Here is a 5,412-nt window from a genome sequence, read left to right on the forward strand (position 1 = left end):
TAACTTCCATCTATTACAGAAGTATACGTAGAATTCCCAGTAGTTATTTTATAATTTCTACAAGTTAATAGGCCACGATGAGCGTACTTGTAGAAGTTATGAACTAATGATGGATCGGACTCCTACCTACAGAGTTCAAACCGGAACACAGGCCCTCAATCAAAATGTAGGGATGGCACGCACTAGATTTCAGGGGCGCGAACAAGGTTGAGGTGGAATGGGACCAGGAAGAGGTCGCAACCAGTTGATATGTTACAATTGTGGAGGGCTAGCCCATTATGCCCATGATTGTACAAATCCAATGAGACCATCATGCTTATATTGTTCCCAGTTTGATCATGAGACGAAGGATTGCCCCACACTGGTAGCAAGGCTACATGATAAAGGAGCGCTCCAACCTCCCCCGACTCAGAACCTGCAAATGATGAGGTCTGAGCCGTGCGAGGAAGACCCGAATGTAAATATCATGCTCTGAAATGGTATCACGATAGGAGATGACAAAGACAAGCAGCCCGAGGAGAATGCCTGGGTTCGCAAGGCTCCAAAAAAGGAACTAGAATTTGATTTTGAGTGTGTTAAGGAGACAATCATGGAAGCTAAGAAGAGCTTCGCGGATGCCTCCACTTCAGGAAGTAAAGATAAACTGGAACCAAAAATGGACCCATCAATGCTCACTACATTTTTGGAGACATGCATGAAGTTGTTGCGCGACAACAAAGCTGTGAAGGGGCTACCATAACTCATCACTAGATGCACTGGAACCACGCCAGGCGAACTGCACGTAGTTCAGAAGCTTGGGAAGCACACAACACGAATAGGGAGGGAGATGAGATTGGTCACACAGATTGGGGAATATGAAATGGATCAAGTGATTTTGGATCTAGGATCATATGCGAATGTCCTGCCAAAGTAGACATGGCAGCGCATGGGTAGGCCTGCACTGCAATGGTCTCATATTCAATTGCAAAAGGCGAACCAAAAAAAGACCCTACCTATGGGAAGATTGCAGGGAATAATGGTGGATATCGAAGGTGTGAGCACGCTTGTAGATTTCGAAGTGATAGAGATTGTTGATGACAACAATCCCTATCCCACGCTACTGGGAATAAATTGGGCCACTGACATGAATGGAGCGATAAATCTAAAGAAGTGCAAGATGATTTTCGAGAAAAAATCACCGCGCGTAGTGGTACCTTTAGACCCTGCGAAAGGATCACGCTACACAGAGCGAGTGCATGACTACGATAATGACGACGATATAGATTGTATCTACAAGATAACCACGTGGGAGCCGGACTGGGTAAATCCAACAGCGGATGGCAGAGTCTCGTGGGAGCGGGAAAGCTCCTACACCTTAGATTCGGACGAGGAAACAGAACGATGGCAGAACCAGTTACACGAGGTAACCACGCTCAACTATAACATGATGACAAGGTCGCTGCACTGCGTGGAAATAGAGGTAAGAGATCTGCTTATGTATGACGGGTTGAGCGAGGTGGATGATTTCCTGAACAAATTTGAGAGAGAAGTACTGGAACGGCAACGCTTCAACACTCTAAAATTGGTATTGTGCGCTATACCTGCATGATGGTGGGGTACACATCAAAGAAGTTTTGAGGACTGACGCGAATGTAGAAGGATGATGCACATGCGGTTTGGAAAGCCTCAGATGCAGATGAAAGATGAGTATGATGGATGAAACAGCCTGTGCGCCCACCTTTCCAGATGGGTACAGGCGTATGGTGCGCAACCTGCATGAACACACACCATCCTCACGATAGGAAACATGACCAACAAGCAGGAGCGGGCAAGACAATGGCGCGAACGACCCCTCCGATTGGGACCAGGAAGTATGGTAAGACCAAGCACGTAGAAGCATATTCATGTAGAAGATTTTGACAAAGTACGTGAAGCACTGAATGCAGTCCACCATGTGAAACGAACTAACTGGTACCTGCGCGTACTAGCATTTCTCTGGGTTTATAGGACCATGTGCGAAACCCTGACCGTGCGGGCACTTCCAAAGCTGAAGTATGAAGCAAATTCTGTAATCCCTATGGAGCATGCAAGGCCTAGTCTGTGCGTAGTACCACCCGTATATACGATGGTTCGTGAAGCTCGGAAAGGAGGGATCACACAGCCACAAGAAATAGAACGCATAGGACTTGAGGAAGAAATCCAACAGGGAAACCTTAGACTCCACAAACTTGAAGAAGAAAGGGTACGATTAAGGAAGAAAAACGCTTTGATGGACGCAAAAGTCAAGAATATGGAGGACGAAATAACGAAATATTTTTTCAGCAAAAAGACCAGAATGGTAAGGCAATGTGTGTGCGATCCCGATGATAGGGTTAAGGCCTATTGCTGCGACTTGATCAGTCTAATGCCTTGTATTGGAATGCATATTGCTAAACATAATGACCAGGGTAGCGCATTGCAAGTAATAAATTACGTGATGTCAACCATAATAGTAAAAGGTAGAGATTCTCTAGGTAACATGATGAATGATCGGATGAAACTTTTTGCGACTGGTGCGACCATCTGACTAGTCGAGGGAAGGAAAGTCTTAGTGCTCCAGGCAGTTGGAAGGGGTGCGGGACTATATACTATTATGCCCGGGAGCTACGGGATATTGGAGATGCGTGCAAAAGTAAAGAGTCACAAGGTCCGCGACCGCGCACGGGGGGCTGCACTACCGCACGAACTGGCCAGAAAGTGACCATTGAAGTCGCTATTCATGATGGGATGCTCAACTTAAGGCTAAATGGAGCGGGCGGCAGGCATTTAAGATGCGATTTATGGGCAAGATTTGGGAAAATCTGTCACCAAGAAAGCATTAATGAACCGGAATTGGGGGAACGGTCGAATTCGAATTCAAAAAGCGCTATAAAATACAAAGGGCTGCCCAACAAACAACACTTGGTCATTTGCGAATTGAGCGATTGAGCAAAGCCTTGAGTGTTGTGAGCCGAGCGTTGATTGAGCCCCTGAATTTGCGAGTGATAGATTGCAGCACAGATATAATGGAAACAACTAAGGATGGTATGGAGATAGCTTAAGTGACCACTGAGGAGGCCACACAAGCCCTAACTGTGGGGGATGTTCCAGAAGGTGTCGAGATTGTGGCAGAAATCTCGAAATCACCACGCATGCCAAGACCCAAGAAGGACAAACAAGCAATGGCTCCTATACGTGTGTCCCTGCGGAACCCACTACGTAGCAAACTATCGATGGAGGAGAAGGGGAAAGTCATCACTATAGAAACAAATGAAGAAGAAGAAGATCTGCAAGAGCTTATCATCGCAGAAGAAGAAGATGAAGGCATGGAGGTGGATACTCAGCCTACGCACTCTGTGACAAAACTACTCACCTATGTCCCCCCACGAAAAGGGAAGGCCAAAGTGCCCAAGGACCTGGACGAGACCAAGAGCTCGCTCTAGACCCCACTCCTCCCAAATGGCATTATGTTTGAAGGCATGCACTTGGGCCGCATGTCGAGCATGAAATTTGAAGATTGGGACCTCGCTGACCATGAGAAGTTCCCTCACCTTGAGACTGGAAACCTCATGAAGCAGAACACCACGGGGGTGGTGACAACCTCAAAGCCGCGAAAGTGGTTGCATGGAGTGGAAAAGGTCAGGTTCCTGAACCTACTCTGGGTGTCGCATTTCCACTGCGCCCCAATAACCATTTTCTTCATCACACAGCTACTCTTCCTGGTGCATGATGGGTGTTTATGGCTAGAGGAGCCCATCCCCATCATGGCAGACTTGATTCATCACGTCTCCCGGCTTCCATACAAAGGAGAGGACCCCGCGGCCATATCAGAAGGGAAGGGCAATGATTTGGCCATCGCAGAGGCCATGAAGAAGAAGTACAAGTTGGAAAAGAAGAAGAGGGGCTACGCCATCTCCAACGTCAAGGACAAAGCAGTATGCATGGAAACCCAAATCCTCCCAGGAAAATTTATGCGCAAGTGCTGCGCAGACGAGGTATCAGCGCCGGTGGTCGCACTGGCCGAGCAATGCGTGGAGGGGGTCCAGTTTAACTAGTCCGAATTCCTCTGCACGGAATTTTTATAGAATTACCGTGAAGCCCAAGAACAAGGCAAAATGTTCCACTATACGTCGCTGTTGATGTCCATAGTACTCGTAGCTAGGGAATTGCCGGAGGATAGTCAAATCCCCATAATTAACAGAGATTTACCAGAGGCCACGAAGTACGCTTCGCTCTGGGCTACGAAGGATGCTAAAAGGACACGCGACAACAAGATCTTCTAGGTGCTCATGTAGATGAACATTAGAATGTGGATTAACCGTAAGTCACGGTTGCCACCCACGGTTTACAACAGTCTGCAGAGTTTTGCAGAATTTAAGGCAGACATGCAAAACATATATATCAGGGCGTGCAAGGACTCGACAAAGAAGTGGACCAAGCTACCCTTTATAGCCACTGACGACGTCATTTTCAATGTCTTGGAGGCATGGCCACTGGAATGGTGCACCCCATACATTACAGAAATCGAGAAGTCGCAACGCAAAAGAAGAAGGACAAGGCCAAGCTGCGCATCGCACAATTGGCTGAAAAACGATGAAAGGAAACAATAGCAGTAGAAGTGCGAGCAGCGTAGGACGCAGCATAGAAAGCAGCTGAGTAGGAAAAGGCCACAGCAGCACAAGAAGCAACCGTGAAGGTGGGCGAGGGCCAAACAACGCCTTCACAGGGGCAGGAGGCAGAGGAATTAGAAATAGAAGAAGGAGGCGTGGACCCATGAACCATGTCAACATAGTTGAAGCGCCAACACCCAACAGAGCGGGCAGGGTCACGAAAGAAGGTCAAGGCCTCGAAATTGTCCATTGACTTGATCACCCTAACTGAGGGTGATCTGCATGAGATCGGCGAGATGGTACGCGATGTCATAAATGAGGCTCTCCAAGATTTCATGTAGGAGAACGAGACTGTGTTGGGGGCCCTCAGAGTGCAGTTACAGGAATTACAGGTGTGCCCCCCTCAGGTTGGTACCCGTTCGACCAACCTCGAAGTCAGATCCATGGAAACAAGGCAAATGTTGCGCGCGCGGATGACGAACACAATAGTGCTGCCGGAAGGGACACTAATGACATCAAATGAGATCGACAAGCCTTCAGTTAGCACACTAAAAGGTCTCGGTGTTAATCTAGCTGCCCTCCCGCACAAGACATTATATGTGTTACGGGATGGGATAACTACAGAGTTGCGAGCTAGGGAGAGCCGCATGCTATATGTCCTTAGTGAGCAAAAAATAAATATGGAACAACTAAGTTTGCAGCGCAACGAATTGGTGTCGCAAAATCAACAACTGGTACAGATGATAGACGACGCTTGTCAAAGCGTCTCGGAGCTGGCCATCCCAACAGATATACCAGCGGAGGC

This window comes from Pinus tabuliformis, chromosome 3_1, assembly GCF_031772625.1.
Source record: "Pinus tabuliformis cultivar Carrire ecotype Pingquan chromosome 3_1, CPIR1, whole genome shotgun sequence".
Lineage (NCBI taxonomy): Eukaryota > Viridiplantae > Streptophyta > Pinopsida > Pinales > Pinaceae > Pinus > Pinus tabuliformis.